This window comes from Nelumbo nucifera, chromosome 3 (assembly GCF_055504915.1).
Source record: "Nelumbo nucifera cultivar China Antique chromosome 3, China Antique-T2T, whole genome shotgun sequence".
Classification (NCBI taxonomy): domain Eukaryota; kingdom Viridiplantae; phylum Streptophyta; class Magnoliopsida; order Proteales; family Nelumbonaceae; genus Nelumbo; species Nelumbo nucifera.
Window position 1 is genome coordinate 55,451,099 of NC_142651.1, and position 17,034 is coordinate 55,468,132.

The 17,034-nt window shown below is 41.7% G+C and overlaps 1 long non-coding RNA gene across 4 annotated transcripts; it reads left to right on the forward strand.

The window, feature by feature from the left end:
- Positions 1–5,690: 5,690 nt before the first annotated feature.
- LOC104600980 (uncharacterized) lies at positions 5,691–12,085 on the forward strand. 4 transcript variants are annotated; one of them, XR_016083748.1, is made up of 4 exons: positions 5,691–7,459; positions 7,659–8,911; positions 8,990–9,395; positions 9,476–12,085. It is a non-coding gene; the product is annotated as an uncharacterized LOC104600980 (long non-coding RNA). The 4 variants fall into 4 exon arrangements; XR_016083749.1 differs by having other exon boundaries at positions 7,677–8,911; XR_735805.3 differs by having other exon boundaries at positions 5,697–7,722; positions 8,636–8,911; positions 9,476–12,084.
- The last annotated feature ends 4,949 nt before the right edge of the window (positions 12,086–17,034 follow it).

Here is a 17,034-nt window from a genome sequence, read left to right on the forward strand (position 1 = left end):
CTAATTTTTTCTATATTTTTGTAATTTTCTATATTTATTTCTATTTTAAAAATTTTATTACCTAACTATGACTTCAAACGTTGATCAATTTGATTCAAATGGTTGAATTGCTTAGCCACCACTTGTATAAAGAATGGTTTTGTTTCTGAGTAAGTTTTAAAATATGAGTTTATATTGTTAAAAATATTGACATAGATCTTATTATTATCATTTATTAGTGAAAAATAACTTTAAAATATATGATTTAATAAGAGAAAATGGGTCTAATACCTTAAATATAAGACTTAATGGGAGAGGATTAAATGAAGTGGAAGGTAATAATTGAAATTACATTTTCAACCCTTACAATTAGAGATGGATTAAATACACAAATATGATAATTTTATTAGCCATTAAAGTTGGCATTAAAGCTATAATAAAATATCTTTTATACCCTTTCTCAAATAGGAAAATAGAGGGTAATTTTAGTTCAAAAAAAGTTTTGCACTACATTCACACTTTTATATATAGTATAGATATAGATATGTGGTGGCACTCATAAAATTATGCATTCATAAATGTATTATATGAGATTAGGCCATTCAAGCATAACTTCACATCTTATTGGCTATTCAAGCATTATGACCACTAGTTTTGAGGGGTATTTTTCACTTTTTTCTGCTTTTTTTGAGAAGCCCGAAGGCAAAATCATTGTTGCTTATCCTCTAGAAGTACATGCATAATAAAAGATGGGGCAATAGGCCAGGTATGCATTCTCGAAATATTACAAGCATATTTAGCAATGGAGTGAGCAACCCTAATTCCTGTATGGGGGGGGGGGGGGGTGAAGGATATAATTGGATTATCAAACTCGCTCAGTAGTCTCCAACAATCGGCGATGATAGAGCTTAAACGCTAGGGTACTACAGCTACTTGGTTGAGATCACTAACTAAGCATCTCCTTCGATGCAGAAAGAAGAGAGGCCTAGATTAACTACTAACAGGAGACCTCCTTAAGAGCTAAAGTTTCAACCACTACTTCAGGTGGATTTAACAGGGAAATGTACTGCTCAAGCAAACATAAACTCGCCCATTGGGGTGAAACTTCTAACCCTTCTCTACGTAGGGGTGGCAACAAGCTGAGCTTTTCACGAGCTGCTCGAGCTCGGCTCATGAAAAGCTCAGCTCAGCTTGGTTGAAGCCAAGCTCGATCTCGAGCCCAATTCAATGGTTCGATTATGAAACGAGCCAAGCTCGAGCCTAGTAGAGCTCAGCTCGTGAAGCTCGAATATATATATATATATATATAATAAAATTAAAGAAAATAATATATATATAATAAAAATATTATAATTATTAATTATTATAATTCTTAAATTTTTAAATATCAAATAAAAATATTATTTTTATATATAATTTTTTATTTTTATAAAATATTTTTCTTAAAATCGATCTCAAGCTTATAAATTTTTTACTCGAGCTGAGCTCGAACCTGGTACTATTTGGCTCGGCTCGGCTCGAATCCACCCCTACCTCTACGAGATGAGGCAGCCAAGGTTCATGGAGGATTCTCACCTCACTCCCCCATCCCCAATTAAATAACAGGCTCCTAGGCAAAGCAAATCTTTCCAATCGACCATGTTGCGCCAAATTCCAAAAATGAGAACTCCGGGCTTGTGAATTGCAATAATTTATAGAAATGAGAACACCATAGATTTGAAGGGTTCGAAATGGAGGGCCAGACTAGTTTCATTACCAAAGCTTTATTATTGAATTCCATAGCCTTAAATTAAACCAAGTCCCCCTACACGCTTCGGCTTTTTCATCGAAGACGAAGCTTTTAGATAGATATGTTTGCTTTCCGAAGAGAAGCCCCACCAGAAGTCTCGTGCAATAGTATCAATTTTCTGAGAAATTCCTTTGGGGATTTCTTGTATTGCCAATTTGCCATGAAATAGCAGAGATAGATGATTTGATATGAGTACTTACTGTCTTGCATGAGAGAGGCAAGCAGCTTCCTGTATTGCATGAGTGTGTTGATCTCTTGTGGAGAATGGTATGATGATAGGGGGCAACCTTGACAGAGGCCTCTCTCAGGCATGAAACTCTCCCCTAGGTGGCCATAGAAGAATATGAAAAGAACTAGTGGAAATACAGCAATGGATTAACTCATGGTTTTCAAAATTGGACCGGACCGGATGGTCAAACCGGGAAACCCGGAATTGGTTAGGTGACTGGTTCTGGTCATCCCCAAAATCGGATTTTCCATAAAAATCATTGATTTTGGTCAGCAAACAGCTGACCTAGGCCATTAACCGTTTGTACCATTTGAACGGTTTTGTCTAGTTTTTATTTTTTTTATTTTTTTTATTTTTTTGTTAGAACGGGCCGACCGTTCGGGTCGAATAGTCAGATCATTCGACCCGATAACCGGACCCCTGACCAGTTCAATCTCCGAATCGGTTTTAAAAACCATGAATCAACTTACAAAACTGGGGAGAGAAGCCACGTTGTCGTAAAACCCAATCCAAGGTGAGAAAACCTTTAGAGGCATAACTTTGCGCTCATTAAATGGGATTGGAGTGGTTTTTAACTTTTTTTTTTTAATTTGGGTAACTTTTTGCAATCCATGTAATGCAAGGTGTCTTGGGCTAATAAAATTGCCAAAAAAATTAAACTAGAATAAAAAACATATATTATATACACAATATAATTATATATTCTGAATATATATACCTACCACCTAGAGGGAATGAGTTAGCCTTCAAATCAATTTTTAAACACTGTTTTATCAAGGATATACAAACAAAATGGAAAATGATGGCAAAGTTTTTTAACAAGTACAAATAAAACCCCTAGAGAAATTCCAAAATTCATATATAAGAATATGTGATTTTTTGGTAATAAATAAAAAGATCATTGATTAAAGTTGTATTTGATACCTTTAGTAGTTGTTTATACTTAGAACATTTTGGGTTGATTAATACAAACTGGTGTTTCTACTTGAAAGTTAAATTTAATATTTTGACTATAATTGAGGCTTAGTTTGGGAAGAGTGTAAATAAAGATATGTACAATACAAAACCTTATATTGTATTTGCACTATACATATTTGTATATATACACTTCCAAAATTAAGCCTAAATGTCAATGATCAATCTCAAACATGCATTTTTCTAGTTGAAGTGAGTCTCATATGTGATATGACAACACATATTTTTCAGCAATTTGTATTGCTTAATCCAAAAATAAAAAAATTTTAAGTAGAATTGGCAATGGTACCAAACACAACCTAAGACATATGTCCAAATTTTCTAAAATCTTTCCATAAGGCTATGTTTGGTTTCAGGGAAAATTTTGGTGGAATGGGAAGGGATGAGAAAGGGAAAATAGGTGAAAAACTTTCACATTATATTGTTTGGTTGCAAAAAGCAAAAATTGTGGGAAAATCAACACCAATAATTATTACTAATTAATTAATTACTACTTAATATTTTTTATTATTTTATATTTTATTGTTAAGGGTCATTTATTAAAACACCCTCTATAGTTTCATGGATTTAATAAAATCTACCCTATAGTTTGTGTTTTACTAAAACAGCCCTATCGTTCGCAACCGATTTACTTAATCAACATTTCATTAGATGATAAAGGGAAATTATTGTTTTGACCCTAATGCCTATTTGAATAAATTTAATCAAAATAAACTAAAAATAAAAATACCATTTTTGCACCTAATAATACATGAGCAACCACTATATTTGGTCAATTTTGTTTCTGTATGAAGAAGTGTTTTTTTTTGTTCAAAAGCACAAATTTCATTAACTATACATTAGGAGAAAGAGGCAAGTCTTGCTCTACAAAAGCAAGGAACCAATTCTCAGATTCTACATGATATAGAAAGACCGGAGGCCTAAGCAAATGAAGTGCTATGAAGAAGTGCTTGGAGTACCATTGGAATAAATAATAAATCATGGGCCCATGCTCTGGAATGTTTTCCACTCGATCTAGGTGATCATGGTATGCTATTTTCAAATGGCAAAACAAAACTTCTTAGTGAAAGGTCAATTAAGTAAATAGGTTGAAAACTATAGGGGTGTTTTAGTAAAATGAAAATTATAGGGTAGGTTTTAGTAATTCCATAAAACTATAGGGGTGTTCTAGTAAATGACCCTATTACTTTTTTAATCAATTATTTAGTTAATTAATATTTTAATTTTAATATTTTATATTTTATTTCATTATTATTATTTATTATTATTATTATTATTATTATTATTATTATTATTATTATTAGTATTAGTATTAGTATTGTTGTTGTTGTTATTTACTTGATAATTTTTATATTTTAAAGTTAATTAATAATTATTAATATTGTTTTACTATTGAATATTTTATTAAGTATTAATTCTTGACATTATTTAATATTATGTTTTTTAGTTTTCCTTTTATTATTAATATTTATTAATAAGTAATAATTAATTATTAAATCATTATGTAATCAATTAGTATTTTTATTTAACCTTAATTAATTAATTACATTTTATTAAATAATTAATAATTTATTAACGAGTCACTAGTTGAATATTAACTCTTAAAAATACTATAAGGAAGGTGTTTTTTATGTTAAACTAGTATTCCCTTCCTTTGCCACTTTTTTTACACCAAAATGGTGTGATTTCACATCCCAAGAATTGAGAATGGTAATCTCACCTTTCTCCCATATCATCTCATCCCACAAACCAAACGTATAGGAAGGTAAGAATATTCAAAAATATTTATTTTTTCCCTTCCTAGCCCATAAACCTAGGGCTGCTGGGGCTAATTTTTTAAACTGAACTGAGGTTATCGGTTTTTCGAAAAATGGTAACCAAAACCGAATTGAAGCCGGCCGGTTAATCGATTGACTGGTTCAGTTAAGTGTCGGTTCGGTTTGTCGGTTTTTCAATTTTTTATTATTTACAATATTTATTATAGAAAAATATATAAATATATAATAAAATACTAGAAATATATATAATATTATATTTTAAATAATAAATACTATATAATATTATATATATATATATGTAATGCATATTTATTAATTTATAATGTATAAAAAATAAAAAATATATAATATATATAAATATACATAATATATATATAAATATATTATACCGGTTGGTTCGGTTAACCGCCGGTTTTCTAATTTGGTTAACCAAAACCAAATCGACTGGTTTGGTTAACTGAATTTTTTGTTTGATTTCAGTCGGTTCAGTTTTTTGTTTTTTTTGCTCACCCCTATATATGGGATATAAAATGCTTGTGTTGTTTGGGTCTATAGATGCAAAAGAGTCCTGAACTTAAATAGGTGAGAGAGCTAGTTGATCTATCACCATGCCAAAAAAAAAAAAAAGGAAAAATAAGAGTGGTAGTTTTGTGGTGACATCCTACAACAATTTCTCTTCTAGTAGTAGTGGCATCCAATGGCAGCAACGAAAAGTTTTTTTTTTTATGAAAGATCAACAAGAAGTTAATTGAAGTAGACACTCAATTTGGAAATGACTAGATTTAGCAACAACTTTAGAAGCAACAAAGTTGGGAAAAGGCGGATTACCAAAATAATAAAGGGTAAACTACAAAGACCCCCTGTACTATGGGGTCTATGACAAAGACCCCCCTGTACTATGGGGTCTATGACAAAAACCCCCCTATATTATGACTGACTGTGAGACAAAGACCCCCTTCTGTTAGTCTTATGTTGAAATCCGCCATTGCAATATTTTTTAATCCCCATACTACCCTTGTAGAGAAAAACATTATTCATCTTCCCCATACACAAATAGCGGCGGCAGCGGACTTCCTTAATCCTCCCTCTCTCTCTTCTTCCCCTTCCCCTTTCTTCTTCCTGATTTCCTCTATTTTCCATTTCTTGCAGATGGAGAGAGAGAGAAACTGTTTTCCGTTCCTCTCCAACATCTTGTCTCTCTGCTCTTGGGTGAATTTCGTCCAAAACCTCTTCTTTGATAGAATGGTTGTGAAGACTGTATAGATCCTCCAGGTGCATTGGACCGGTAGACATTGAGGTCCTCGCTTGACAACTCAGTTGCTTCGCCACCAATTCCACCACCCCCTCCGAAGGCCATCATCATGGGAGGAATTGACCCCGGTGACGGACTAGTAGGTAACCCCAGTTGAACTATAGCTGGGCATACTTGTATGTTTTTTTTTTGGTATAACCCTATAAAGATGTAGTTTTGTGAATTAGATATGACAAATTACTTCTCCGAATCCGGCCTATGCCCAGCAAATATGCGATGATAAAAATCTACCTCAGATTATGTGAAAATTAGCTCAAAACCCAGTTTTCTGCATACTTGGGCCGGCTCAAAACAAAGTAGCATCTATAAAATGCGCCTTCCAATCAGACCCATGTCCAATAACTCGGTATCTTTACAGTTCAATCAGCGACTTTGGCAACCATCGCCACTCTCATTTACTAAATGGAAAGGCAACTAGCCGAAGAAATCAAGTAAGTCATCTTACAGGATAAAATGAGAGAGAGAGATTTCAGGCTTTCAACTTTTGAGACGAAATGGTACCACCGGAAAGCTCTGCAAATTCTTTCCATTAAAAAATTATGAAAGGAGACTCAGGCCGCCGATGATCTCTTGGGTGCGATTCACGACTTTCCATTAAAAAATCACGAAAGGAGAATCTAAAGAGAAACTGTCCCCAGTTTTGTTAGATGCTTTGTTATTTCTCGTCAGCTTTTTGCAACATCATTGCCTAACGACCTAATCTATTCACAGCTCCACACTACAATTAAATGATCCTTCCTATTAGCAAGATTGTCGGCATGTCATGGTGTAATATAGTCAGTGACTCAGTGCCTCCGATCACGCCACCTTCCATGCCTACTACGGTCCCGGTGCCCAGTGTACCGGTGTCTTGACCAGTCAGGTGGTCTACTAGAATTGCGACCATAATCCCCTTCTGGGCTCAGAAAAATTCTGTCCGAACAGGTACTCTGGGGACCTCACTGGACTCTTCTCCGGGCTCCACATTTCAAGTTCTGGCTCACCGGCAAATTTGTTTGTCTCCCAGCGTGGACCAAGAGACATCAAGGGAGGCTGTACGACAAACGCATTATAATTGCTTTGGTTAGCGTGAACAAAGGGGATTGATACAGAACCCTGCCCATCCATTATGAATCGTCAAACGAGGACCTCAATGCGTACCAGTCCAATGCATCTGGGGGAAGAGAGAGCAGAAAGACAGTTTCTTTCTCTGTCATCAAGGAACGGAAAACAGAGGAAATCGAAAAGAAGAATGGGGAGGAGAGAAAGGGAAAGGAGAAGAAGAGAGATCTGGGGAGAGAGAGGGAGGACACGAAAAGCAAGAAATCAGATTTCGATACGTTGTGCTTTTTGTGCCTCTAACATTCAATATACTTCCTAACACGTGTGCTTCGACAACCATTGGAGTCGTATTCAAGGTCAACTCTCACCGCCCCTCGTAGTCAAATTGCATTTCCTCCCCATTTAATTTTCTAGTCATCTTCTTTGGTTAGTTCATCGGAAATAACTGTCATAACTTCATCGAATGTGGGAGACTCAGAGGAATGTTTTATTTTGTTTTTGTCTTTGTGTTATTTAATCCTGTAAGCCTACATTTGTTAACTCCTAACATTTTAGGGTTTCATCTCTGGATAGTGCGCCATAAACAACCGATCTTCACTGGACAAAAGTGACCATAAAGGTATGTTATCGCCCGGCCAATCATACTCTCTGGTTTCATTCGTAGAGCGTATCGAACTCAAAGAGTTTCCCCCGTTCGTAGCCTCCAGTAGTCCGTCGGTTTCAGGCCAAAATCTAGTCAGGCAATTCTGTCATTGCAACCTCACTGTGTGACTTTCTTTTCTCTTTTTTGGGTTTCATCGTCTTGTATCTTTCTATTGTATGGATCTGGGGAGAGGGAATGCTGATAGAGCCGGTGATGAAGTTCCACTGAACTGATTCCTCTAAGTTTGCTATCAGCCTTTTCTGGGTTTGAAGTCGCCTTTTTTTCTTCGGTTTTCTTTTTGGTGAGTTTGCCTTCTTATTCTTTTTCCTTTTGATTCTGTTTGTCATTTCCTTTAATATGTCTACCCTTAGCTTAGATAGTTTTCTAGACAGGAGTGGCGAGTCTGCTGGGGCCGAGGTGGGTATCTCGGCTTAGACCGTGGATCCTCGTCCTACCGAGGTGGACTCACCTCGGCGAGAGTGAAAGGCTTCTAGTAAATCAGCTTCCACCTCACACCAAGATCAACTACTAGATAATTTCGGCCCATCGATAATGACAACGGACAGACTCTTAGCCTTAGTATCCCGGTACAAACTCTCTAACGACCTTGTATATAGCATCCCCTTAGGCAGCTTTCCTTGGGATCATGATCACAACGAGATCGTGATCTTCGAGGAACAGCTCGTGGCCGGTCTGCATCTTCCACTTCACCCTCTTATAATCGAGATCGTTAAATTCTTTAACTTCACCATAGACCAGCTTCACCCGAACTCTATCCGTAACATCGTACGGACCATTTCTCTTTTCTACGATTACAACTGCCCCCTCGATCTTGACGTCTTCTCATTGTTCCTTTCAATTAAGAAAAACTCGTCCTGCGTTCTGCCAGGGCACAGGCGAACTGACTACTTGTCTTCACGTCCCGGGTACAAATTGCTGCACGAGCTCCCTAATAAGGTCCTGATCTAGAAGAGGCGTTACTTCATGGTCCGCAACACCGAGGAGTGGCCCTTTCCGACTCACTGGAGGGCAGCCATCCAAGACCCCGACGTTAGACTGGATCTGAAGACAAGGGAGGAGGTTCGATCTTGGGCAGAGCTCGGCCTGAAGTTCGAAAACTTCGTGACCGAGGAGAAGCTTGTGCAGGCCGGCTTAAATCCTCCTAGTAGGTCGCTATTTGTTGTACTTTTTCTATTTATTTCACTTCGGTACTATATCTGACTTAGCTCATTTTTTATCGCAGCTTCCATGGACGACATCCCTGCTGGCGAACTCTTCAGGAGTATGAAGGGGAAGAAGAATAAGAGAACCTCCAAAAAGGCTCGCGTCGAGGCCAAAGCAGCCACAGCTAAGGTTGCCTTTCCTAAGCCCAAACACCCACTAGTTGCCGAGCAGCCTTTCGTAATCAATCTGGTCGAGGAGGACTCGAGGAAGGCCACTCCACCCCCATGCCCGAGGAGGCTACATCTTCAGAGCCCGTCCCAACAACCACCACTTCTTCAGGCAGTGATGCTCCAATTCGGAGCATTTTGACACCGAAGTTCAACCTTCTCAAGAGCAAGGATGCGGTGTTCACTAAGGAGGTCACTCGTTGGGCCGACTTGCTAGTTGCTTAGCTCGGGGCCTAGGCGGCCACACACTGTATGGTGGTATGTTCTTGAACTTGTCTTTCAAATTGTCTACTACTTAGATTTTTTGTATACTGATACTCGTTTTCTTCTCTTGGCAGGTGAACTCCTCCATCCACACCTTGGCTTATTAGTCTGAAGTGAACCAAAAGCGGGCTCTCGAAGCTGAGGAGTCTTCCCGAAATGCCCACGCCGAACTGAACTTAGCTCGCAATGAAATCAACCAACTGAAGAACGACGCACGAGCTAAGAAGGAGCTACTAACTCTGTTGATGTCAGAGAAGAAGGAGCTCGAAGAGCGTGAAACGGCATCGAAGAGGGAGCTCGAGAACCTCGAGGCCCATGTGAAGGAACAAACCGAACTACTGATTCAGGCGATGGAGGAGGTGAAGATTAAGGTAGTTGAGGAGTACAAGTCCTCAGTGGAGCTTTGGGAAAGGTTGGTCGAGGCAAGGACAGTGGGTTATCGCAAGGGGTTCAAGCTCAGCCGGTGGATGACCCGACGTGAATTGCCCCACCTCGACCTCAGTGCCATAACCACGTCGAAGATCACCAAGGAGATGGCCGTCGAAGCTGCCAAGGACTCGAACTCCGAAGCGGAGAGTGATGACGACCTGCATGATGATGAGGAGGAGGAGACCGGTGCTGCCGAGGACCGTATGGAGACAGATCCTCCTACCAAAGTCTCCTATAAGGATGAAGAGCCCCGAACAGATTGAAGCCTCTTTTCTTGGACCCCCCTTCTTTTGTAATGCTCAACGTTTCGAGCCTCCGAGCTCGGTTAATTGTAATTGTAATATTTCTTCTTTTTTTTTTCTGTACTTGAAGCTCTTTATTAATGAAATACAAGTGTTTTGCAATTTTTGTGTGCAGGTTTTTTCTAAGTGTAGCTTTCTCCCGAGCTGGGGAGATAAACCGAATAGGAGTGGACTTTTTTTCTAAGTATAGAGTACTCTCGAGTTGGCGAGCTTGACACTAGTAGGACTAATCTAATCGCCATTGTATGCCAGGATGAACAAACACTATAGGGTACATACCCGACCTGTCTGTGCCTAAGTCACTTTGCTTTGCCTATGCCGAAGAGGCGACTAGGACTTTTGTCATGCCGAGGTCTGTTCTCAGCTCGGCACCGTAGCCCTTAGGCTTATGGGAGTGACTTTTGGTCATCTCTTCAGCTCGTTGTCTATTTGACCAGTTTGGTGATTTCATGAGTGACTTATACTTGGAGTTGTGGATTCATCCATAGTATCTTCTTAAGTTGACGATGTTCCATGGTCGAGGTACTAGCTTCCCTTCCAAAGTCTCAAGCTCATAAGTGCCTTCCCCGTACACCCATCTTATACAGTATGGAACTTCTCAGTTTGGTCCGAGCTTAGCCACGCCGGGCTCAGGTACCATAGCTTTTCGTCGAACTAGATCACCGACACAAAACTGGCGCTTCTTAACTCGAGCGTTATAGTACCGAGCTACTTTCTACTGGTATGCCACAGTCTGAATGTAGGCCAGGTCTCGTACCTCCTCTACAAGATCTAGGTTGGTACGTAGCTCGTCATTATTTGCTTCCTCATCAGCCTCAAGTCGTAACGTGGGCACTGCAATTTTTGCCCGGATTACCGCTTCTGTACCATATGTGAGGTTAAAGGGGATCTCACCCATCGCTGTCTTGATGGTAGTAGGCCCAAAGGACGTTGAGTAGCTCGTCCACCCACAACCCTTTAGCTCGTGCAAGACGAGCTTTTAGCCCACGAAGGATGTCAAGTCGGGAAATGGATCGAGATCGTTAAATTCTTTAACTTCACCATAGACCAGCTTCACCCGAACTCTATCTGTAACATCGTAGGGATCATTTCTCTTTTCTACGATTACAACCGCCCCCTCGATCTTGACGTCTTCTATTTGATCCTTTCAATTAAGAAAAACTCATCTTGCGTTCTGCGAGAGCACATACGAACTTACTACTTGTCTCCACGTCCCGGGTACAAACTGTTGCATGAGCTCCCTAATAAGGTCTCAGCCTGGAAGAGGCATTACTTCGTGGTCCGCAACACTGAGGAGCTGCCCTTTCTGACTCACTGGAGGGAAGCCATCCAAGACCCTGACGTTAGACTCGATCTGAAGACAAGGGAGGAGGTCCGATCTTGGGCAAAGCTCAACCTGAAGTTCGAAAACTTCGTGACCGAGGAGAAGCTCGTGTAGGCTGGCATAAATCCTCCTAGTAGGTCGCTATTTGCCGTACTTTTTGTATTTGTTTCACTTTGGTACTATATCTGACTTAGCTTGTTTTTTATCGCAGCTTCCATGGACGACATCCCTACTGACGAACTCTTCGGGAGTATGAAGGGGAAGAAGAAGAAGAGAGCCTCCAAAAAGGCTCGCGTCGAGGCCAAAGCTGCCACAACTAAGGCTGCCTTTCCTGAGCCCAAGCACCCACCAGTTGCCAAGCAGCCTTTCATAATTAATCTGGTCGAGGAGGACTCGGGGAAGGCCACTCCACCTCGCATGCCCGAGGAGGCTACATCTTCAAAGCCCGTTCCAACAACCACAACATCTTCAGGCAGTGATGCTCTAATTTGGAGCATTTTAACATCGAAGTTCAACCTTCTCAAGAGCAAAGATGTGGTGTTCACTAAGGAGGTCACTCGTTGGGCCGACTTGCTAGTTGTTTAGCTCGGGGCCTAGGCGGCCACACACTGTATGGTGGTATGTTCTTGAACTTGACTTTCAAATTGTCTACTACTTAGATTTTTCGTATACTGATACTTGTTTTCTTTTCTTGGCAGGTGAACTCTTCATCCACGCCATGGCTTATTAGTCCGAGGTGAACCTAAAGCGGGCTCTCGAAGCTAAGGAGTCTTCTTGAAATGCCCATGCCGAACTTAACTTAGCTCGCAACGAAATCAACCAACCGAAGAACGACGCACGGGCTAAGAAGGAGATACTAACTCTATTGATGTCAGAGAAGAAGGAGCTCGAAAAGCGTGAAACAACATTGAAGAGGGAGGTCGGGAACCTCGAGGCCCATGTGAAGGAACAAACTGAACTACTGCCTCAGGCGATGGAGGAGGCCAAGGTTAAGGTAATTGAGGAGTACAAGTCCTTAGTGGAGCTTTGAGAAAGGTTGGTCGAGGCAAGGACAGTGGGTTATCACAAGGGGTTCAAGCTCAGCCGATGGTTAACCCGACGCGAATTTCCCCACCTCGACCTCAGTGCCATAACCATGTCGAAGATCACCAAGGAGATAGTCATCGAAGCTGCCAAGGACTCGGACTCCGAAGTGGAGAGCGATGATGACCTGCTTGATGATGATGAGGAGGAGACCGGTGCTGCCGATGACCGTATGGAGACAAATCCTCCTACCAAAGTCTCCAATAAGGATGAAGAGCCCCAAACAGATTGAAGCCTCTTTTCTTGGACCCCCCTTCTTTTGTAATGCTCAACGTTTCGAGCCTCCGAGCTCGGTTAATTGTAATTGTAATATTTCTTCTTTTTTTTTTCTGTACTTGAAGCTCTTTATTAATGAAATACAAGTGTTTTGCAATTTTTGTGTGCAGGTTTTTTCTAAGTGTAGCTTTCTCCCGAGCTGGGGAGCTAAACCGAATAGGAGTGGACTTTTTTTCTAAGTATAGAGTACTCTCGAGTTGGCGAGCTTGACACTAGTAGGACTAATCTAATCGCCATTGTATGCCAGGATGAACAAACACTATAGGGTACATACCCGACCTGTCTGTGCCTAAGTCACTTTGCTTTGCCTATGCCGAAGAGGTGACTAGAACTTTTGTTGTGCCGATGTCTGTTCTCAGCTCGGCACCATAGCCCTAGGCTTATGGGAGTGACTTTTTGTCCTCTCTCCAACTCGTTGTCTATTTGACCAGTTTGGTGATTTCACGAGTGACTTATACTTGGAGTTGTGGATTCATACATAGTATTTTCTTAAGTTGACGATGTTCCATGGTCGAGGTAGTAGCTTCCCTTCCAAAGTCTCGAGCTCATAAGTGCCTTCCCCGTACACCCATCTTATACAGTATGGACCTTCCCAGTTCGGATTGAGCTTAGCCACGCCGGGCTCAAGTACCATAGCTTTTCGTCGGACTAGGTCGCCGACACAAAACGGGCGCTTCTTGACTCGGGCGTTATAGTACCGAGCTACTTTCTGCTGGTATGCCGCAGTCTGCATGTAGGCCAGGTCTCGTACCTCCTCTACAAGATCTAGGTTGGTATGTAGCTTGTCATTATTTGCTTCCTCATCACAAGCCTCAAGTCGTAACGTGGGCACTTCAATTTTTGCCCAGATCACCGCTTCTGTACCATATGTGAGGTTAAAGGGGATCTCACCCGTCGCTATTTTGATGGCAGTCCGGTAGGCCCAAAGGACGCTGGGTAGCTCGTCTACCCACAACCCTTTAGCTCATGCAAGATGAGCTTTCAGCCCACGAAGGATGGCTCTGTTCGTTACTTCGGCCTGCCCATTTGCTTGTGGATGTGCTACCAAAGTGAAGTTCTGCTGAATCTTCATCTTAGCGTACTAGTTCTGGAATTTAATATCTTCAAATTGTTTCCCGTTATTTGAAATCAAGATCTTGGGGAGTTCGAAATGGCATATGATGGTTTTCCAAAAGAAATTTTGCACGTTCCATGTTGTAATGCTTACTAGCGGTTCGACTTCCACTCACTTCGTGAAATAGTCTACCACCACGACTAAGAACTTTCTCTGTCCGATTGCCGAAGGAAATGGACCGAGGATGTCAAATCCCCACTGCACGAAGGGCCATGGGCTAGTAAGATACTTTAAATCGGTAGCAGATTGGAGGATGTTGGCATGCCTTTGACATTTGTCACATTTCTTGACGAGTTCGAGTGCGTCTACTTTCATTGTGGGCCAATAGTAGCCCTGCCTTAATGCCTTTTGGGCAAGGGCCCTACCCCCTAGGTGTCCTCCGCATAGACTTTCATGGATATTGCGTAGTACAAGCTTAGCTTCTGTGGGTCGCAGGCAACATAGGTAGGAGAGCATGAACGATCTCCTATATAGTCATTCGTCTATGAGGACGTACCTGGCCGATTGTCGCTCTACCCTATGAGCTGCATTGCATTCTGCAGGTAGGGTCTTGTGGAGCGGATAATCAACAAGCGGGTCAATCTAGCTCGATTCCGCTTGCAACACGAGAGCGGCATCTCCTACACCCCTGAGAATGCTGGGGAGAGGTAGGTCCTCTATGTACATAGTCCGCATTGTGTTGTCATTCATACTTGCTAGTCGTGATAGGGCATTGGCCTCAACATTCTTGGACCTCGGGATTTGCCTGATGAAGCAGGAGCAGAAGCTCGACAGGATCTCTCTGACTCTGGTTAAATAGGCTGCCATGGTTGGGTCACGAGTTTCGTAGTTACCATTGATTTGGTTAACTACCAGTTGAGAGTCGCTGCAAACGATGAGGTGATTCGTTCCCATCTCCTTTTCCAAGTTTAGCCCGACAATTAGTGCCTCATACTCTGCCTCGTTGTTCGATGCCTCGAATCCGAACCAGAGAGCATACTCCAGCTTCACCTCGCTCGGGCCGTACATTATCAGTCTCGCTCCGCTTCCTCACTGGTTAGACGAGCCGTTAACATGGAGGACCCAGGGCTCCTCATCCTAGGTCGGTACTACTATGATTGGGACCGGTGCCGCATTGGTTGTTGCCTTCGACGTGCGAATGGGTTCAGTCAGTTCAGGGGCCGGTGCGCGGAATGTGCATTCTGCTACGAAGTCTGCCAAGACTTGGGATTTTATCACTAGTCGTGGCTTGAACCGGAGGTCGTATTTTCTGAGCTTGATGGACACTTCATCAACCTCCCAGACACCTCGGGTTTAAGTAGGATGTGCCTCAGAGGTCTATCTGTAAGGACAACAATGGTATGAGCGTAATTTCCGAGCTGCCACCACTAGCGCGTATGCCATCTTTTCGATGTCTGGGTATCTGGTCTCTGCGTCTTGCAGTACCTTACTTACATAGTAGACGGGTCGTTGAACCCAGTCTACCTCCCTAATTAGTACCAAGCTGACTTCCTCGTCACTCGCTGAGAGGTACAGGTTCAAGACATCACCTTCCTCAGGTCGAGTTAAAACTGGGGCGGTACTTAGATACCTTTTGAGCTCGTCAAACGCGAGTGATTCCGAAGACACACTTATTCGGATTTAATTTCATATTATATTTTCTTAAAATTTGGAAAACAACTTCTAAATCATTAATTAAAGATTCAGATAACTGAGTCTTTACAACCATGTCATCAACATAACACTTCACTTTTCAGCGTTTTTCAAACCAAAGGGCATAATTTTATAGCAGCATAACCCTAGTTTGGTTACAAAGGCAATTTTGTCTTGGTCAGCCATGTCCATTCTAATATGATTGTAGCTAGAGTAGACGTCCATGAAACTCAACAACTCGTGCCCTGAGGTTGCATCTACCAGGCGGTCAATTCTAGGTAGGGGGAAGCAATCCTTTGGGCAAACTTTGTTCAGGTCAGTGTAGTTGACGCACATGCGCCACTTGCCATTGGCTTTCACGAGCACCGGGTTCGCGACCCAGCTTGGGTAATGGACCTCCCTGATGAAGTCTGTAGCGCGAGGAGCTTCCCGACCTCATCGACTACCCTCAATCATTCTAGGGCGAGGTTGCGTTTTCTTTGTCAGCTTGGGTAATGGACCTCCCTGATAAAGGGTCCACATTCAGTTTGTGAGTTATGACACGAGGGTCAATTCTGGGCATTTCTGCCATAGACTAGGCAAAAACATCTAAATTGTTAAGTAGAAAACTTACTAGTTTATTTTGTAGTGGTTTGCTTACGAGTGCTCTGATCTTGAGAGTCTTGGTCGGTTCGGTCTTGGACACCGGTATGTGGACCGTTTCTTCCATCGGGGCAGCTCGTTCTTCATTGTAGTCTACCGATCATTCCAGTTCGATGTCCTCTGCTATCTCTGCTTTTCTTTTAAGAGCAGCCACATAACAGCTCCGGGACTCGAGTTGGTTGCCTCGTACTACTCCCACTCCGCAATCCGTTGGGAACTTCATCGTGAGGTAGTAGGTCGACTCTACTGCGCATAAAACATGCGTAATAGGCCGACCTATGATTGCATTGTAAGGGAATGGGGTAGTGACCACCAAGAATGTGTGCTCAAACCCAACAATATTTGGCCACGTGCCCGCTTCCACCGGTTTTGTGACACGGCTTATAGGCCTAACTTCTTCTCTACTGAAGCCTACTGGTGGGGCGTCTGTCAGCGTTAGGTCGCTTTGTTGTAATTGTAGCTTGTCAAAGGTTTCCTTGAAGAGGATATTTGCCAATCTACCTGAGTCCACCAAGATCCACCTTTCTTCAAAATCATTAATAACCATCTGCATGGCCAGGGCATCGTCATGAGGATACTGGATCCCGCGGGCGTTGTCCTTGGTAAAGTAGATCGGTTCTTCAATCTGAGGTCGTTTGGTGGGTTTTCTGATTTGTTCTTTAGCTCTCGGAATGATGTTTTCCCAGACACCACTGTGCACCCCACTACAATAGATCCCCTAGTGATCATATTAATCACATCTCAGATCGGTCTCTCTTCTGGTAGCAGGCGAGGTGGCTATTTGTTCTGTTCGCTACTCTCTGGGGCGTCTTTTTTTCGGTCTCCTTATCG